Here is a 22,418-nt window from a genome sequence, read left to right on the forward strand (position 1 = left end):
TTTTTTTCGACGGACACAAAAAACGTTACTTTGTCCGTTGTCTCCGGCTCCCGGACAAACAATTTTTGACAGATGAAACGTGAGGTCATCCGTTGCAATCCATCGCTAATACAAGTCTATGAGAGAAACCGGATCCGGTGGCATCATTCGCCGGATCCGTTTTTTTTCAAAATTTGACGGATTGTGACTGATGGCAAAAAAAACTGATGTGTGAAAGGGGTCTAAGAGAGAGAGACAGCTGGACATTCTGCCAAAACACCCAAAGGATGACAGACAGGACTGCAGCCAATTCATCATGGCACCATCACGAGGGACACGGATCTATCATTCTATAGGAAACAACCTAGGGGTTTTTGGCTCCGGTTGGAAGGATACAGATCTGCTCCATTGATCAACGCTGAACCATTTATACATTTGGAGAAAGCCAGGATTGGGACTCGCTGGTCGCCTGGCTCCATGGAAATGTTTGGAGAAGCCAGATTGTGATCCTTGTATTAACTGGCCTTGTACCTGAATGGACTGTCCTCTGCCTACGGTTGTCATTACCTCCTCTCTGGAAGCTCTGACGTAACATCTGTCATTATCCCGGCGGGTCTGCGGAAAGGTGGTTCTATGTGTTATCTGCCTGTTTTGTGGTTCAATAAAGCATTGCCACACTGTTTTACCCTCACCCTGTGTTGTCTGAGTGCCTTTATGCCCACATTAACTGGACAGCTGGCATTAGGTTGGATGATCCATGGTCCATGCGGTTTTGGCTAGCTGACTGGGGCGTCAACCGACCCCATTTCCCCACAATCGGCATGCTGAGAATGGTCACCGTGATGCAGCTGCTGCCTGTGACTCATGATGTACGTAGAAACTTGTAATTTTACTCTAACCACTTAAAATGTTTTTCTGCATTACAAATTTTTACATATTCCATAAATTCTAGATAGTTTAAGGCACTTTCAGGACCCTTGGCTATTGCTAGGAAAGGTAGGTTACTTTCGATTGATTGTCCACTTTTGGGACCAATATTCCCATCACCTGTATGCCTCAGATCCAGGTGGTCACATGGATGCAGCATGCATTGATGGCGCGTTGGACAGCAAGGACTTGGCACACCCAGGGATCTGAAGAGTGGCCGTAAGGATGAAGTGGAACCCCAGAAGCGAGTAAAGCACAGAAGGTGGAGCACACCAACCAGAAGTCTAGAAACTCAATCCCAAGACATAGGTGTTTCTCTAAATGGGCCTTAAATAGGTAGAGGGAGATGATGTCATTGATCCACGCCGGCAACTTGCAAAACCCAACGTGGAGCACAACAGAGGGCAGCGGACACTGAAGAAGGAAGCGAAGACCAGGATACTGGGGCAGGAGTGTAACACTGCTTAAGTTAAAGTAATGGAATATTCTTCAACGCAAATGATAAGGCAGAAGATACTTCTGGTCAAAGCTGAGGTCACGATCAGGATAGGCCACCTTACTTGAAGACATCTTTTGATGTATATTGACTTGTCACCCAGCCTATTCTGCATCAGAGAGTAGGAGAGCCACAACATGTGCCAGAATGGTCATAATTAAGGACAGGGTCAGAAGGAGAAGAAATGCCGGGAGAGTAGAAGAAGTCAAGTTGTGTGATATTGCACTCATATCATCATAGATATCATAGATAATAACTGTAATAGCGCCCTTAACCTATGGATAAAAGTGGCACTGCTTCTATAAAATCAACAAATCCTTTTTTTTTCCAAATCATGGACAACCCCTTTAGGTAAAATAAGCACCCCTGGATGTACAACATTGTGCATAGTTTATCTGGAGGAAAAGAGCATCTGAAGAACATCCTGGAACTGAAATCAAGGTCTCCTGCAATGTTCCTACTGTTATTATAATTCAATCAGTGCAATTAAGTGGCGAGTTATGCGCTCCGGTACACCAGCAGGAAATTGTACATCACGGGAAGCGAACTGTGGGATGACTTTAGGGATTTATCGCCTATCTCACCTTTCAAATTCCAGATTAACATTTCAAATCCGGTATTATTGCTGCATGATTAATATCCGGGGTCGCCCTTCTATAGGAACCCCGCGCACATTTCTTCTGCTATATAATCAGCCAGACAATGTAAGAGCGCCGCCGGGGAATGGGGATATGTAAATAATGGCAATGAATATTAATGCTCAGCTTTTGGTCTAAGTCTCCTTTTCAAGACACAAGAATCCTCTATTCGGAATTCACTTTAATCTTTCCCGGGGTCCAAACGTTCTTTAATTGTAGAAGAAACGCAAGTAAAAGCTGATTTCACTGGAGCCCAAAATGCTATAAATGTAGAATAAACTTTGAAAATACCAATGTAGTAATTAGGAAAGTCTAACTTGACTCCGGACCAGGACGGCGCCAATCGAATTGCTCATCTCTACTAATCAGTTTCAGAATTTTACTTAAATCGTGGGCAAAAAATAGATCAAAAGGATTGAAAGTCTTAAAAGGTTTGACTTGAAGATAATCTGTAAAGAGAAGTTGTCCTTTTATTTTATTAATCAATAGTACACATGAAAATATGCAACCTTATCATATATCTATTCAGATAAATCTGTTTTTTTTTCTCCTCCTGGACTGATTGTTCACTGTCAGTTCTTTGATAAAAAAAAAATGAAAAATCTGTATTCAGGGAGTATAGATTTTCCCATTACGGAGATCGGTAGTTGACAGTTGGTGCTTATATAGTTCTATGGAGGAGGTGGAGGAGCTAGAGGCCAACAAAGACAAGAACTCCTGAAATGACAGTTCTCCATAGAACTTTATAAGCACCAACTGTCATCTCCTATTTTAGTAATGGGAAAATCTGTCTTCACTGAAAACAGATTTTACCTGCAGAATTATTTTTTTCAAGGTCACTATAAAATTGCAAAAAAATGCAGTAACAGGCTATCAAAACATCATATATACCACAAAATGGTGTAAAAAAAAACCTTCAGATCAGGGCGCAAGAAATAAGCCCTCACACAGCCTCATTGACCAAAAATTGACAAATTTCTGACTTGTCCTGGAAAATCATACTGCCGATCATTTTTCCTGTAACATGAACGCTGTAAATAAAAAAATATATAAAAAAATTACCATATTTTTCCTATCTTGCCAGTCTTTGATTTTTTTCCTTCTTTCAAGTACATCTTAAGATAACATGGAAGGAATCATTGGAAAGTACAACTCGTCCTATAAAAAAAACCCTCAACAACTATGTGGATGGAAAAATAAAAAAGTTATGGCTCTTGTGTAGGGGTAAGGTAAAATGTGTTGATATTGATACACGTATATAATGGTCATGCTACACAATCAGGTGTATTACCATGTCTTGTTCTGCTAAATGTATATATTTGCTATTTGGTGTATCTGGTAAATAGCGAAAGCGTAGTACTAAAGTTTGCCCATAAGATGGAGTACCTTAGAATAGTGTACATAATACTAGTTACAGTATGGACAGTACAGTACAGTAGGAGGGAACTGCAGGTAGAGAGGGAACATTTCCTGTTTGAGTTTAGAAGGGCCCGAGTGCCCAGACAGTCTACACAGGCTTAAGTGTCCAGGACATTAGCAGCTACCACGCAATGTTATTTGACTTAAAGGAGAGAACCCAGCCATCCACAGCATCAGGCCAGAAAAGTGGAGGCCAGCACAGCATTAAGAAAGAAGACTGTTCATGGGGACCGGCAGCCCTAGAATGTGGTAGCTTATGGCTTGGGCAGATGTCCTCAGTACCAGGGCGAAACAGTGGCTGGAGCAGAACCCAGAAGCAGTTAGCTGGGAGCAGGACAGCGCTGGAACTTCACTGAGCACAATACTGAAGGGCAGGTAATTTGCCAAGTGGCAACTAGCTTCGGAGGTGGAAACTCTTTTGTCTGGGCCGAAGCAGACTGAGGAGAGCCTAACCGTGGCAGAGCTGAATTGGGAGGACACTGAGGACCCGTGAGGCACAGTCCGACCCTGGTATGCGTTATGTGAAAGGAAGGAAAGTGCAAGGAGAGAGGAACAGATGTGTAATGTTGAACCTGATGTAATTGCTGTAAAAGATCTGGATGTGCTGCGTAGAGCTTACAGTAAAGTTGTTGATTTGAAAGTTGTAAAGGACTATGTCTCAACCTTTATTACACCGACTGATGGGGACCGACAGCAAAACAGAAGTCACCCTGACGGTGCAGAGGATGGAGCCACAGGTACACAAAGTAATGGACATTATTTTCATGTGTGGGGGAGGCCAGGGCACAGATACACCAGAGAATTTGGCCATGACTACTGCCCTGGGCCAGCCCCTTACATTTGGATTAATGGAAGGAAAACACAAAAGGGCAGAAAACAGAAAATTGCCTTGTCGAGAACAGGTGATGCCCATCGATAAGCATCTCAAACCCCTAACAAATAGCTGACATTGCCCAATGTACAGTAGGTGTGACTGTAAACACCGCAAATAAATTTTGGTGACCACTACAGGGAAATTTAGTATTAGATAAAGCAAATAGAAAATAATGAGGGGTGATACATGGCTGGGCCAAGTTCCCCAGGATAAACTCAAACTCAAAGTAGCAAGTTCATCTTCTGATGACCACATTGATGAAATTAATGAGTTTAGAACAATAGTCATTTGCACAATGAAGGGGTTGAGGCTTTCTCCGAAGGGTCTAAACCCCTATGGTCCTGCTATTGATATGAATGGTGAAAAGTTTAGAAAGTTAAGTCAGAGATTTTCAGTGGCATTATTGGTGAATGGGTTCTCATTTCAGAAATGGTGGAGTCCAGAGGTCACAGACTTGGAATTTTAAGTATAGGCAGAACTATCTCAGCTTTCATTGTAATTCAGCATGGCCCCATAGTGACATGCATAAATTCATTAGATTACTGAACCTTGTGCTGATATTACTTGGAATTCAAAAGTGATCAATAGACTCAGCAGGTGCACGTTCTGCTGCTCCTGGGAAAAGTATATAAAAAGCAGACCTTGTTTAGTCTCAAAGCCTCTCAGGATTCGGGAGCAGGAGATGATGTGGTGTCCTAGAGTTTATAAAGACGTTTACTACATCATGATACAGCTGAGCCCGCCAGACACATGGGCTGTACTTGTCATGGGCCTAACTCACTGTCACGGTACCTAAAGCAACCCCTATGGGGGGGTCGGTAAATGGATGGCCCAACAAATTCACAATGGGATGGAAAAGGGGGGAAGAAAATTAAGGAAGGGACACCCCTGAGCTCAAGCATGAGCCTGTCCCTGCACTCTCCTAATGCCCTAAGTGGGTCCTTTCTCCCACTGCCATCAGGATACCTGTCCCTGCACTCTCCTAATGCCCTAAGTGGGTCCATTCCCCCACTGCCATCAGGATACCTCATCCCTAACTCTGCCCTGGCTAGTGCATTGACCAGCAACGGGTACTAGCTGGACCACTGCAGGTATTACCACACGGGGGATAGTGACAAACACGAAAGGGACGAGGGAATAAACACTTAGATTTCTCTGTTGCAAAGCACCGTACAGCAGAATAAAGGCACCAGGATAATGAACGCAGCAGAAGCACCTCTGCACCCAGAGAGCTCCTAACGCAGGCTTGTCACTGAAGATTGCTCTATCACCAACAGTCAGCTGATGCATCTGGTGACCATTTAAAGGATGGTGGAAGTGTTAGCCACCACATCAGCTGACCCAGCAACACTGCAGTTACACCAGATTTCCAACGGGGGGCATTTGTCTATTGTTTGTAGTGAGGCTACTAGGATGGCAAAAGATGGGGACTATCGTTTATTGGCCTTCCTTTATAGACCTATCCTCATTGGCCTTCTTTTTCTTTCGGGTCTATTGGGTTGGTGCCACCACAGACAAGATCCCATATGGTGATGAAGGGAAGAACACAATTCATTAGTGCCTGTGACGCCCAGGAGACCGGGGTACCCAGCACCGGACCAATGGGGTCTGTCTCTTGAGGGAGATGTCACGGTTGGCTTGACCCGGTGCTGTGGCCTCAGGCAATGCACAGTGTAAGGGGTATCGTGAGGGAACAGGCACTTACTTGATCAGCAACAGGTTCTCCCAGCGGTGATGATCCTGATCCTGGATAGATGGCTATTGTCCAAATGAAAGTCTGAGGCACTGAAACGTTTAACCAGTTTACTTCAACATAAAGGGATTTACAACCAGTCCTGTCACCGGAGTCTGTATGGGAACTCTGAGTTACTTTGAACCTGCCGGGGTCTTCGCCTCTTATTGTGCGCAGTTTCTGTGTGGCCCTGCTGCTGTATGTGAACTGGCTGCCGGCCCAATCTGTCCCCTCCGGGTCCTGGTTCGACGGGCAACCCGAGTCCTTTTATCGGCTTACCCCCTCCGGGAGTACCGCTGAACTCTGTGTCTGTTGCTGCGTCCTGCCCTAGTGAAGCTGATATCACCTCACGTTTTTCCGGTTGCTGTATTATATATAATGAATACAGCCACGGATCCGGTATCCGTCTTTGCGCCTGTTCTGGGTAGTGATTAATGCTACCCGGTTCTCACAATGTCCTTTTTCTCTGTCCCTTTTCTCCTCAGGCCGGTGATTTGGGCCTGGAAACCGTCATAGGACTGTTAGAAATTCAGTTGTATGACCTCTCACTTTCAGCTCCTTAGCCCAACTGCCAGTTCTTCTCTCAGACCAGAATAGATCAAGGGGAGTCTCTGGAGCTCCCCCTTCTGGCCGGAGGTGGTAGTGCAGTCTTGCTATTTTAGTATTTGTATCCAGTGTCAGTAACTGTTTTTGTGGCAAATACCCCTAGGGGTGCCACATTCCCCCTTAGTTAAGAACAGTACTCCGGGACTGTGGGACGATAACATTTTGAAATAACAACTAATATGTACAGAGTCTTAAAAATGAAAAGTTACAAAAACCACTCAAGGAAACAAAAATAGAATTCTGTAAAAAGTCACTTCAAATAGCGTCCATTAATACAGTTCTATCCTTGAAGGTACTAGGAAAGGCACTGCACTTTGTGTCCAAGAATTTAGTTCCATTTTTCCAACGAAGTTGTCAATATAAAGTCTAAAGAAAGTTCAAAAAGAGCAAAAAGCAAAGTTCAAAAAGCAGTCTTTCCGGAGCTTTGATTTAGTGCCTCCGGGCTGATAACAAGTTCAAGAATATGCAAGAAGTTCATACAGACAAGTCTCTGTAGGTACTGGGCTTAAACGTTGCAGAATGATAACAATGACTATAGTTTTATAATTGGTAATCTGCATACCTGGCCGGTAATTGACCCTGGGTACTACGCTGTGATCTACGTAATAGCGGTATCTCTTCATGTGGTGTACTACTGTCTACTGCGGATGTAGTATCTGCCCGCTCTGCTAAAGATAATTCCACGACTATGGAGTTGGCAAGTCCACTGTGAATGGGATTACTCTGATCAGGAATCTGTTCTTCCTGGCCTGGAACCTCTCGTAGTACGTGGTCAGCCTCTTCCTGTCTTGGGACTTCTGGTATTGGGTTCGGTGTTGGGTAAAAGGCCACCATGGGAACCACTACTGCACCATGGTATGTTAGTAGGGTTTTGGGAAAATCTCCTATACAGGTGTGATACATTTCCTCTTCTTTTTCCTTTACTGGTTGGATCTGCATGGGTTGAATAACTTCTGGTTCTGGCTGGACAACTTCTGGCTCTTTCAATGCTTCCGGACATAATTTAAGATTGTCTCTTGACACTAGTACAGATGTTAAGCCTCCGTTTTTGCTAATGAGACACATTTTAGGATTATCCATTCTTGTTGGTAAAACTGTGTAGGGTACGGCTTCCCACTGATTGTCTAGTTTATTGGTTCGACGGTTTCTCTTGAGCACTTGGTCACCCGGTCTTAATGGGGTCGCTAGAGCATTCTGGTTGAAAGTTCGCTCTTGTCTTTCTCTAGTTTGCTGAAGGCTTCTTTCCACACTCTCTTGCACTTGGCGATACTGCTTTTGCCGTATGATATCCCAATTGGAGTCTTGAACTTCTGCGTCTGGTTTCAGAATTCCCATTTCTAGATCGATTGGTAATTGGCCGGGTCTTGCACGCATAAGGTAAGCTGGGGTGCAGTTGGTGGAGCTCACCGGGACATGATTATACAGATCCACCAAGTCAGGCAATTTCTCTGGCCATTGATTCCTTTCTGTCTCAGGTAAAGTCTTTAGTAGGTCTATTACAATATGGTTCATCTTCTCGCATAAGCCGTTTGTTTGTGGATGATAGGCCGTCGTCCGGATCTTTTTGCAACCATACATATTACAGAATTCTCTGAAGATCTCTGATTCAAAGGCTGTACCTTGGTCGGTGAGAACCTGTTCCGGATATCCATGGGGTCTACAAAAGTACGTTTGGAACGCTTTGGCTGCTGTTTTTGCTGTCAGATCTTTTACGGGTACTACTACCAAGAAGCGTGAATAATGGTCCACGATTGTCAAGGCATAGACATAGCCGGACCGGCTTGGTGTCAACTTCACGTGGTCCATGGCTACAAGTTCAAGTGATTGTTTGGTGATTATGGGCTGCAGTGGTGCTCTTTGGTTCTTTTGATCGTTTCTTCTGAGGTTACACGGGCCACAATTTCTGCACCACTGTTCGATTGATTTTCTCATCCCGACCCAATAAAATCTTTCTCTTAGAAGTACTTCTAACTTTTTCCAACCGAAGTGACCAGCACCATTATGGTAAGCTTCAAGGACCATCTTGACATCTTGTTTAGCCCTCCGTCACATACAATATTCGGACTAACGAGTTCACATACAATGTGCCTGTCAGGCGCCTGCTGGAAAAATACCTATAATATCTAATGTTTGCAATTTCAGTGCTCTAAAAGTGATCAGTGACCTTCATAGGGATGTAATAAAAGAGACTACACATAATCAGTTGCAAAAAAAAACATTTACTTAACATAAAACTAATAACTATGAAATACAAACTTTTCAAAACTCCCGCCAAATAGTCCCCAGTTCGACTCTCTCAAAAAAATGTACAAAGAAAATTTTTGAACACAAACTTAATTTTAAGGTACCTTAAGTACTATTAAAAACATATTCAATCAGAAGTAGATGCTGAGGTTTCCCCAGAAAAGTCACACTTGCAGAGCAAATAGCAAGAATTACACACCATTTTTGCATGTGTCAGGCAAATTGCTTTATGACATTTGAGACATTCATAATTTGAAAGCCTTCTGGTTCCGCTTTCCGTTTGGCAGGTGGTGCATCTCCTTCTTTTGTGAGGTGGTGCAGATGGTGACTTTTCACCATCATCTTCTGGGTGGAACCTTTTGAGCTGAACTTGAAGGCGAGAGGGGATACCGATTGTTTTCACGCTTCTCCTGCGTAGCTCTTGTTCTATTTAGTATTTTTATCATTTCCAATATAATATGATCCAACTTCTTCATCCTCACCACTGTCACCATCTTGCTCTGTTTCAGAATCCAGGACACATTCTTCCACCTCATCATGAGAATCAATCTCACTTTCCTCTCCTAAATCCTCATTCAGTGTGAGGTCTCTATCATCTAACAGCATGTTTGTTACTTTTTCAACATCAAGTTGTTTGGATAAATTGTACATTTTCCTCTCCATTTCAGCAGATAATCTGAAGCAAGAGAAGGAATATGTTAGGGAACTACTGTATATGCCTGAGCAGCACACTTTCTTTTATAAAATCTCCCTTATTTCTATGAAATATCCTCACATTTTGTGCTATACATTCATAAAACAAGCTAAATAAACTATTGTGATGAATAAAAACATAAAATACCAACCTTACTGAATGTGACGTATTCACATACAATGAGCCTGAGAGATCTGTGCAGCTATATCCTCTCCCCTGAAGCTCTGAAATCCAACTGTGATATCAGGTTTCACAGACCTTCAAGAGACAGGAGACTACCTGGAGGGAGGGGGTTTCCTCACAATCTGGTGAGGAAGGAGAAATGAAAGTAAAAGAGAAGCGCCTGTCAGATCAGTTGTATGTGACGGAGGGTTAGGCACGATAATTTGCCAAACCAATTCATGTGTTTTCGGATAGGTGTACCTTCTACAGAGCTTCCCTTGATACAGGAACATTTTGCCTCTCTCTTTCCAGAGTTGATGCGTCTCTTCTGGGGCATCCCCATCGGGATATGCACTTTGCTCAGTCAGCAGTTCCTTCACCAACTTCACAGCCGGATTGCTGTCTTGGGTGTCAGCCCATCTATGGTGTGCTAACGGATTAAAATTCACCTCTTGTTGTTTCTGATAGGTACTTGACTGATGATGTTTTGCCTTGGGACGATGGAAGGCTGGTAATTCAATTTCTTCAAGCTCCCCCGTTTCCTCTTCTACATCTCTCAAGTGTGGCATCCGGGATAGGGCATCGGCATTTCCATTCTTGCGACCTGCTCGATACTTGATTATGAAGTTGTAATTAGATAACCGGGCTATCCATCGCTGTTCTAACGCACCTAATTTGGCTGTGTCCAGGTGGGTCAACGGATTGTTGTCAGTATAGACAATAAATTCTGCAGCGGCCAGATAGTGTTTGAAATGTTCAGTCACAGCCCAAACTACTGCCAGTAGTTCCAATTTGAAGGAGCTGTAATTTTCTGAATTTCTTTCAGTAGGCCGGAGCTTTCTACTTGCAAAGGCGATTACTTTCTCCCGACCTTCTTGCTTTTGTGACAGCACCGCTCCTAGTCCCACATTACTGGCATCGGTGTAGAGAATGAAAGGTTGATGGTAATCTGGGTATGCCAGAACCTCTTCTCCGGTTAGTGCCTTCTTTAGTTGTTCAAAGGAGTCTTCCCTTTCGTCGTTCCACTGAAAAGGAGGGTTTCGGTTTGAAGGTTTCTTCGCCTGCCCTACCAAGGTGTCTTGCAAGGGTGCTGCCAACTTGGTAAATCCTTTTATAAATCTGCGATAGTAACCCACCAATCCCAGGAATTGTCTCACTTCTTTTGCGCTGGTAGGTCTTGGCCAATCCCTTATGGCGCTTATTTTCTCGGGATCTGGTGCTACTCCATCCGAACTCATGATGTGTCCCAGGTACTGTACCTTTGGCTTGAGAAGGTGACATTTGGATGGCTTGACTTTCATGCCATACCTGGATAAGGCTTCGAACACTTCTGCCAGGTCTATTAAGTGTTGTTCGTAAGTCTTTGAGTAGACGATCACATCATCTAGGTACAGGAGGACGGTCTCGAAGTTCTTGTGTCCGAGGCAGCATTCCATCAGCCGCTGGAAGGTACCGGATGCGTTGCAGAGTCCGAACGGCATGCGATTAAATTTACATAGACCCATTGGTGTGGTGAATGCCGTCTTTTCCTTATCTCTCTCAGCCACAGGGACTTGCCAATACCCGCTTGTTAAGTCTAAGGTGGAAAAATAATTAGCAGATTTCAAAGCAGTCAAGGACTCTTCTATCCTAGGCAAGGGGTAGGCGTCTTTATGGGTGATGTTATTAATCCGCCGGTAGTCTACACACATTCTCATGGTTCCGTCCTTCTTTTTGACAATCACTAGAGGGGCCGCCAAGGGGCTACAGCTGTCTCTTATTACCCCGGCCTGTTTCATCTCCCTCAGCATATCTTTTGCACATTGATCGTGAGCGGGCGGTATGAGTCTATATCTTTCTTTTATTGGGGGATGGTCACCGGTGGGGATTGTGTGTTCTACCCCTTCTATCCGTCCGAAGTCCAATGGGTGTTTACTGAAGACTTGTTCATATTCCGTCACTAGCCTATACACCCCTTGTTTTAGATGGGTAGGTGTTGAATTTATGCCCACGTGTAGCTGTTGGCACCAATCCTCCAATTCTCCATCTGAGCCGTTGACTTCCACCTGACAGGTTGGTTCTAAGGGCTCAATGGTTGTGATGGCATTGTTGTCAACAGTAAATAGCTTTGCCACTGTAGCATACCTTGGCAAAGTGACCTCTTCCTCTCCACAGTTCAAAAGTCGTACCGGCACTCGTCCCCGGTGTACCTCGACTACCCCTCGTGCTGTGAGTATAGTGGGCCTGCTGTCGGTGTACACTGGTTCTATTAAGGCTTGATAATCTCGTCCCTTAGTACCAATGGCTGCTCTACACCATACCAGCATTTCTGTTTTTGGTGGGATTACAATAGACGTTGGATCACTTACCCTCACACTGCCGATTTCTCCACCTGCAACTTCTACCTGTTGCCTTAACATCAATACTTTTATTTCCCTCCGGAGAACTCTCTGCTGGTAGGATTGGGCAGTTTCAGCAATTTGCTGTAAGACAGAAATAACTTCGGAAAAGCAGTTCTCTAACACATTCATTCCTATCAATACAGTGGGTTCACAGTTCCGCCGGTCAATACCAACAACAATTATACCCTGTTTCTTCAATTCTACTTTACCAATCTTTATGGTCATCTCCCTGAATCCTAGTTTCGGTACCAACTTACCATTACTGGCCCATATATCTAGTTCAACATCAGAGGGCCCTTTATCAATATCTGCATCAGCCCAGTACCTCTTATAAAGGATATACGGTATAGATGAAATCTGGGAACCTGTGTCCAGCAAAGCGTTGAGGGGAATTCCGTCCAGCACGATAGGGATAATGGGTCGTCCTCCGATGTACCTGCCGTGCCAGGGTGTTGGGCCTTGAAAGTTCATTCCTGCGAAGCGGCCCGCATTCCCAGGGGATTCCCGTTTAAATCACAATCTCGTGCAAAGTGGCCTGGCTGCTGGCAACGGCGGCAAATGGGCTGTCCATCCGGTTGGTAGCGGTCGCGGGGTCGTCCTCTCCATGTCGGGTATCTCCGGGGTCTCATCCATGGAACACCTTCTCTACGGTTTGACAACTCCATCTTGGGTCCTCTCATCTCCTGCATGGTTTTAGCCATTGAAGCAACAACATCAGTTAAAGAGTCAAGCTTTTGTTGAAAAGCCTCATTAGTACTGGGCCCCAGGGGCTTAGCAATGGCCCCGGACATAGCTGATGTCACTGGTACTCCATGTTGTTGAGGAGCCTCTGCCATGAGTTGCGCAGGCTCCTGATCCCGAGGTGCCTCTGCCAGCTGGAGACGTATAGCGCTCTCCTTTAATTGGGCAAATGTCAATTCAGGGTTCTTAAAAACAAGCATGCTCACATGCCCCCGGTGAGAAGGGGTGTAGAGTCCCTCAATAAATTGATCTCTTAGCAGTTTATCCGCTCCGGTGTTAAAAATGGGTTCAGCCAGTGTAAGTGATTTAAGGGCTTCCTGCAGGTTTAAGGCAAAGTCTCTCACACCCTCATTAGCTTTTTGTTTGCAATTAAAGAATCGTATTTTAGCTTTGCTGCTGGCCGTGGTTTCAAATGTAGCTTTTAATCCAGCAAATATGCGTTCAACAGTGCCTTTTAGATCAGCTGCCCATGCTGTGACTTCTCGCTTAGCATGGCCACTTAACTGCATCATCAGGAGACTAACACGCTGAACTTCACCCACGGGGAACATGTTAAAATGGGCCTGCATCTTTTCTCTGAAATCGTCAAGGGTATTAGGCTCACCTTCATACATTGGAAGCCACGGGCCACCCGGGGTATATGGCATCAGCACCGGCATGATGGGCGCCGCTCCTTGCACCGCTGTGCTACCGGACTCTCTATCGACACTCTGTCTTTCAGCTGCATTAGCGTCGCCGGGTGCTGCGGCGTCTCCGTGCTGCGACATACTGTGCCCCCTTAGTTAATTCGGACCCTTCCGGTCCTCCGCTTCCGTCGGGATAGTGTAGATTCGTTACGCTGCGCAGCAGGATTGGTTTTTCCCTTGCTCTGACGTCAGAGCGCTCAGCTAGGTGCCGCCCACAATGACACGCCCCCTGCTGCTCCCGCCCGCCACGCGCTCTGTAATGGCGGATTCTGAAGTTTTTCAGTCAGACTGGGGCTCAGGTAATGGCATAGCTCAATTAACAGTCTCGCGCCTAATGGTTATGAGGTGATTACCTCAGGGGATGGCGGCCATCTTTACTCCATTATAACCAATGGGGAAAAGTCACTTTCAATAGTTTTTAATGGGAAATGGAATTTTCTTTAATAAAGTCAATTTTCAAGATTATTCATCCAAGTTTTCACAGTTTTGGGCTCCAATCACGGCACACAATACCCGGTATACGGGCTGGCTGAATCCTGTTCGTGATGCCAATTGTGACGCCCAGGAGACCGGGGTACCCAGCACCGGACCAATGGGATCTGTCTCTTGAGGGGGATGTCACGGGTGGCTTGACCCGGTGCTGTGGCCTCAGGCAATGCACAGTGTAAGGGGTATCATGAGGGAACAGGCACTTACTTGATCAGCAACAGGTTCTCCCAGCGGTGATGATCCTGATCCTGGATAGATAGCTATTGTCCAAATGAAAGACTGAGGCACTGAAACGTTTAACCAGTTTACTTCAACATAAAGGGATTTACAACCAGTCCTGTCACCGGAGTCTGTATGGGAACTCTGAGTTACTTTGAACCTGCCGGGGTCTTCGCCTCTTATTGTGCGCAGTTTCTGTGTGGCCCTGCTGCTGTATGTGAACTGGCTGCCGGCCCAATCTGTCCCCTCCGGGTCCTGGTTCGACGGGCAACCCGAGTCCTTTTATCGGCTTACCCCCTCCGGGAGTACCGCTGAACTCTGTGTCTGTTGCTGCGTCCGACCCTAGTGAAGCTGATATCACCTCACGTTTTTCCGGTTGCTGTATTATATATAATGAATACAGCCACGGATCCGGTATCCGTCTTTGCGCCTGTTCTGGGTAGTGATTAATGCTACCCGGTTCTCACAATGTCCTTTTTCTCCGTCCCTTTTCTCCTCAGGCCGGTGATTTGGGCCTGGAAACCGTCATAGGGCTGTTAGAAATTCAGCTGTATGACCTCTCACTTTCAGCTCCTTAGCCCAACTGCCATTTCTTCTCTCAGACCAGAATGGATCAAGGGGAGTCTCTGGAGCTCCCCCTTCTGGCCGGAGGTGGTAGTGCAGTCTTGCTATTTTAGTATTTGTATCCAGTGTCAGTAACTGTTTTTGTGGCAAATACCCCTAGGGGTGCCACATGCCAATCAGAAGAATGGGACAGGAGTGGCGGTGGGATCAGTATGGGAAGAGCCATAGAGAGGTAAGTAGAATTTTCTTTTTACTCCCTTCTCATTAAGTCTCTCTGCGCCCCAATAGGAGGGAATTTATTCAAATCTAATTTCAGGACATTTTTGCCATTTTACTTCATGAAGTAGATTTACTATTACTATCCTACATTTAGGCAGCATAAAACTCGATCAGACAGGCATACACCGTGCCAACTCTATGACAGTAGGGCGCAATGTAAGATGAAATTGGTGTGTTTAGTTACAAATGTTAGATGATAGACTCATTAAGGAGATTTTTCCATAGGACAGGTTATCAATATCAAGTTGGAGGGGGTCTGATAGATCCCCCATGATTAGCTAGATGCAACTTCTGGCACAGCCGGATGTACCTCAACAGGAGCGGAGCTGCAGTACACCAGAACGGCCACTGCACTCTGTATGGCGCTATCTAGGCTCAGTGCACCATGTATGTCTGATTGCTGCAAACAGCGGACAGATGGGGGTACCTGCTGTTGGACCGCCAAGAATAAATTCTGATATTAGTGACCTAAGGACAGACCATTCATATCAATGTCCTGAAAACTCCATTTAGCATGATGAAATACTGTATTTCCCTTGCTTTCCTAGCAGACACAGTTTTCTTCTGTCCGCTGTGTGATAAATTATCTATTGCGCTGTGCACGGTTCTGATAATCTCCCTTGATCTGATATTTTATTCTTTGCTTTTCGGTATTCGTTTTCTTGCGCTCATGTAAGACTATTTCTGGTTGGATCGGAGCAGGGGCTGCTTTAAATGCACTTCTGGTATTAGAATGAGGCATCTTCTAAATAAGAGGCACGTTGAGACAAATAGATCAATATAAAGGTGGAATAAAAACACAAAGAAGCGAGAAGAAAGTGAAACGTGCCAAAATTTACAACTGCAGAAATAATCATTTATAAAAAAATAAGAAGCAGTGTAGAAAAAACCTGTATTATGGATTAGGAACGTGGAATACAGAATGTATGATCAGAGAATAATGGGGGTGTAAAGGGGGGAACGTTTCACCTTGTGAATGTGAACAGTACCAAGCTGTGTAAGGAGACTTATAGGCAATGCAATGCTCCTCTCAGAAGTTAAATATGCAAATAATCTCTTCAGATTGGACAGGAGAGGAACTCTTGGGCCATATAGGAGATAACAATCTTAAAAAAAAAACTAAATTGATCCTTTAACAAGTCTTGCCACATGATTTAGGACCTAGGAAGCCCAACCAGTAACTCCATTTCCAAACACGTGTTTCGGGTGGTTTACCTCTCATCAGTGCAAATCAGGATATCTGACTTGGCTACATGAAAGACCTCTGAGAGTCTAAGCAGGAATGTTTCTGCAAAGGGGGTTTCTGGTTTGGCTTCGTATCAGAAGTCATATGGGAAGGCTCATTAAATTTGTATCCGGACCTACAACAAAGATGTCTGCCTCTGTCTCAAAGTGCTGCCGTATTCACTCTGCAGATGAAACTGGTGATGGAGAAGACATTAAGGCCAGTATCGTCAGTTAAATGGATGTGTGAGCTATCCAGGTGCCTAGCAAGAATAATCTGTTCATGGCTGTGGCTAGGAGGGCATTGCCACTTGACCCTGACTTCAGGGTGTCCTGACTCTGACCCCGGCTAACCCAACTTTACTTTAAGGGTATGTGCACACGTCAGGATTTCTTGCAGAAATTTTCCTGACAAAAACCGGACATTTCTGCCAGAAATCCGCATGCGTTTTTACCGCGATTTTACCGCGATTCTGACGCGTTTTTGGTGCGTTTTTTGTGCGTTTTTTCCCAAATGCATAGAATTGCGGGAAAAACGCAGAAAATCCGCAAAAATAATGAACATGCATTTTTTTACCGCGATGCGTTTTTTTTCGCGGAAAAAAACGCATCCATGTGCACATAACATGCAGAATGCACATAGCCTAACTGTCCATCTTGTATCTGACCATCTGCTGTCACCCTAACTTTAATTTTGTCTTTTTATTTGATCTCTATTTTTGTCCTTCCAGATCCAGAGCTGTCTTTCTATAACAATCCCCATATCAGGCTCGATCATCCGACCAGCAGCTACTCCGTGGTCACAACCCAAGGGGCCCTATTATAAGTCCAATTCCCTGTATAGTGGTTGAACGATGAAGGTTACGGTTCCTCTGGTTACGGTTCCTCTGGTGCCTGCTAGATGGAGTGGCAAGTGACCAGTCTGTCCAAGGTAACCTCTTTGAGCTGACAGCCTCTGATGGATTAACATTGTGACTGCCTCTATTGACTGTGTTAATATCCATCAGTGCAGCTATTGTGTAATCAGGATGCAATCAATAACATCTACTAGGTTATTTGTGACTCATCCTATAACTGGTAAATTAATGGCTCCAAAATAAACTCCAAATGGGCTTATCCTCTGCTTATCCTATCCCATTGAAGTCCATTTCTGCATAAGAACTTAGGTCCATAGGAGGATCCCGTGGAGTTTAGTGAATAGCATGCTTGGCAAAGCTATAACTCACACTTGTGTTTATTTTCACTACGTTCATCACCTGTAGTGTATCGATATCATTTCGGTACATTTTGCCTGACTTTGCATCTTCCATAAGTTCAATCTTACCATGGTGTATTGATGTTACTATAATTTAGGGTTTATATGATGATGGAGATATAAATTGCCTCCATTTTCTTCATATTTTATATTCTTTTATATTAGTATCCACCTTTCTGAAATATGTTTTGTTGTTCGAGAATATCATGGACCTCGAAGGACCGAATTGTTGCATCATTTTAGGTATTCTGTTTGGCTTTGTGGTCATCTAATACTTTCCTACAGACTGGTGAGTGTTGATTTCTCCAGTTTGATAAAGACATCTCTCAATTTGTGTAAAGACATACAGCGTACTCATGCATGGAGATGAGCAAATTGACCAGTGTGAATCAAATTCACTACGAAATTACCCAAAATTCTGGAAAATCCCAAACTTTCAAGATTCGATTTGCACAAATATTGCAAAATAGGGGGCAGACAGGTGCGGTTTGCTGGATTTTCTTGAGGGTCTGTAAGGGGTTAAAATAATAATACTACGTATCATACTCACCTATTACTATACTACCATATACCAGGAACACCCCACAAGACCTACGATACTAACCTATACTGGGAACACCCCACAAGACCAATCAAACTGCCATATACTGGGAACACCCCAAAAGACCTACCATACTAACCTATACTGGGAACACCCCACAAGACCAACCAAACTGCCATATACTGGGAACACCCCAAAAGACCTACCATACTAACCTATACTGGGAACACCCCACAAGACCAACCACACTAACCTATACTGGGAACACCCCACAAGACCAGCCAAACTGCCATATACTGGGAACACCCCACAAGACCAACCACACTAAACTATAATGGGAACACCCCACAAGACCTACCATACTGCTATATACTGGGAACACCCCACAAGACCTACCATTCTAACCTATAATGGGAACACCCCACAAGACCAACCATACTACCATATACTGGGAACAGCCCACAAGACCTACCATACTAACCTATACTGGGAATACCCCACAAGACAAACCATACTGCAATTTACCAGGAACACACCACAAGACCAACCATACTGCCATATAACAGGAACATCCCACAAGACCTATCATACTACCATATACTGGGAACACCCCACAAGACCAACCATACTAACATATAATGGGAACACCCCACAAGACTTACCATACTAACCTATACCGGGAGCACCCGACAAGACCAACCATTCTGCAATTTACCGGGAACACACCACAAGACCTATCATACTACCATACTGTATACTGGGAACACCCCACAAGATCTACCATACTAACCTATACCGGGAACACACCACAAGACCAACCATACTGCCATATAACGGGGACACCCCACAAGACCAAACATACTGCAATTTACCGGGAACACACCACAAGACCTATCATACTACCATATATTGGGAACACCCCACAAGATCTACCATACTAACCTATACTGGGAACACGCCACAAGACCAACCATACTGCAATTTACCAGGAACACACCACAAGACCAACCATACTGCAATTTACCAGGAACACACCACAAGACCAACCATACTGCAATTTACCAGGAACACACCACAAGACCAACCATACTGCAATTTACCAGGAACACACCACAAGACCAACCATACTGCAATTTACCAGGAACACACCACAAGACCAACCATACTGCAATATACCAGGAACACACCACAAGACCAACCATACTGCCATATAACAGGAACACCCCACAAGACCTACCATACTACCATATACTGGGAACACCCCACAAGACCTATCATACTGCAATTTACCGGGAACACACCACAAGACCAACCATACTGCCATATACCGGAAACACCCCACAAGACAAGCCATACTACCATATACCGGGAACACCTCAGAAGACCAACCATACTGCAATTTACCAGGAACACACCACAAGACCAACCATACTGCAATTTACCAGGAACACACCACAAGACCAACCATACTGCAATTTACCAGGAACACACCACAAGACCAACCATACTGCAATTTACCAGGAACACACCACAAGACCAACCATACTGCAATTTACCAGGAACACACCACAAGACCAACCATACTGCAATTTACCAGGAACACACCACAAGACCAACCATACTGCAATTTACCAGGAACACACCACAAGACCAACCATACTGCAATTTACCAGGAACACACCACAAGACCAACCATACTGCCATATAACAGGAACACCCCACAAGACCTACCATACTACCATATACTGGGAACACCCCACAAGACCTATCATACTGCAATTTACCGGGAACACACCACAAGACCAACCATACTGCCATATACCGGAAACACCCCACAAGACAAGCCATACTACCATATACCGGGAACACCTCAGAAGACCAACCATACTGCAATTTACCAGGAACACACCACAAGACCAACCATACTGCAATTTACCAGGAACACACCACAAGACCAACCATACTGCAATTTACCAGGAACACACCACAAGACCAACCATACTGCAATTTACCAGGAACACACCACAAGACCAACCATACTGCCATATAACAGGAACACCCCACAAGACCTATCATACTGAAATTTACCGGGAACACACCACAAGACCAACCATACTGCCATATACCGGAAACACCCCACAAGACAAGCCATACTACCATATACCGGGAACACCTCACAAGACCTACCATACTGCCATATACCGGAAACACCCCACAAGACAAGCCATACTACCATATACCGGGAACACCTCACAAGACCTACCATACTGCCATATACTGGGAACACCTCACAAGACCTACCATACTGCCATATACTGGGAACACCCCACAAGACCTACCATACTGCCATATACCGGGAACACCTCACAAGACCTACCATACTGCCATATACTGGGAACACCCCACAAGACCAACCATACTGCCATATACCGAAAACACCCCACAAGACAAGCCATACTACCATATACCGGGAACACCTCACAAGACCTACCATACTGCCATATACTGGGAACACCTCACAAGACCTACCATACTGCCATATACTGGGAAAACCTCACAAGACCTACCATACTGCCATATACTGGGAACACCCCACAAGACCAGCCAAACTGCCATATACCGAAAACACCCCACAAGACAAGCCATACTACCATATACCGGGAACACCTCACAAGACCTACCATACTACCATATACTGGGAACACCTCACAAGACCTACCATACTGCCATATACTGGGAACACCTCACAAGACCTACCATACTGCCATATACTGGGAACACCTCACAAGACCTACCATACTGCCATATACTGGGAACACCCCACAAGACCTACCATACTGCCATATACCGAAAACACCCCACAAGACAAGCCATGCTACCATATACCGGGAACACCTCACAAGACCTACCATACTGCCATATACTGGGAACACCTCACAAGACCTACCATACTGCCATATACCGAAAACACCCCACAAGACAAGCCATACTACCATATACCGGAAACACCTCACAAGACCTACCATACTGCAATTTACCGGGGACACACCACAAAACCTATCATACTACCATATACTGGGAACACCCCACAAGATCTACCATACTAACCTATACTGGGAACACCCCACAAAACCTACCATACTGCCATATACTGGGAACACCGCACAGGACCTACCCTACTGCCATATACCAAATATACCATTTGGCTCAGGTCCCACTCAGTACTGTTTGCTCATTTTTCCTCCTTCGGACACATTGTCGAATCTTTTCTATTCCACTCCTTACTATGCATTATTGTAGACTATTAGGATATGACTATGAGTTGTCTAAGATGAATCTCATTCTCAAATGTTCAAGCTATCACCCTTTTTCTCCCCCAATCTTTAAACTGTATCACTGCTTACTCAGAATGGTGTTGTTTGGCCATAGGAATGAAAGAGGATTTGGAAAGTTGACTGCTATAAAGATATATTGGGAAATTAATCAGCATATACTGCTGGATCTACAAAAGCTTTGGTGATAAAAGGTGGAGAATCAATTTCATCTGTATTGAAATGTATTGTATAATTTTGCATTGACAGAAGCTTACAGCAATGAGCGATCGCTGTGCAATATTTATGTGAATCCTGCAGCCTCGAACAATGGTCACAATGTGACACAATGTGACTCCTTTATTTAGTATCAGCAGAGCTTCTTTGTGTTCATGTGAAAGCAGAAATATCCTTATTTAACCTTTCCAACACAGTGACATGACGGCAATGTATCTTACTGGTAACGACAGTGCAGATGGATTAAAGTGAAATTATAGTGACTCCGAAGACCTATATGTTCTCTGTGATTGTCCGTCCGTGTAGTGATTTGAGCATGTGCTGGGTAACTAAATAAAATATGTAAGTGATATATTGTTTAAATCAAGTTTTACATTAAATGTATTTTTGAAAAATGTTTTATATATTTTTTTTTAAAATCTATAATTAAAAAAAATCTTGAATTATTGCATTACTCACTCTATGGCTCATTTTAGGTTGTTCTGTGCACAAATTTTTTTTAGCAGTCTCATTACCATCACAGACAGGATTACAATAACTGATGATAACACTACTGTATAGCAGATAACACAGGATCCACCATCCACAATAGGTGATGTCACAGGTCACCTCCTCCTCCTGTACAATGACTGATAACTAGTGTTGAGCATTCCGATACCGCAAGTATCGGGTATCGGCCGATATTTGCGGTATCGGAATTCCGATACCGAGTTCCGATAT

Source organism: Ranitomeya imitator, chromosome 6, assembly GCF_032444005.1.
Source record: "Ranitomeya imitator isolate aRanImi1 chromosome 6, aRanImi1.pri, whole genome shotgun sequence".
Classification (NCBI taxonomy): Eukaryota; Metazoa; Chordata; class Amphibia; order Anura; family Dendrobatidae; genus Ranitomeya; species Ranitomeya imitator.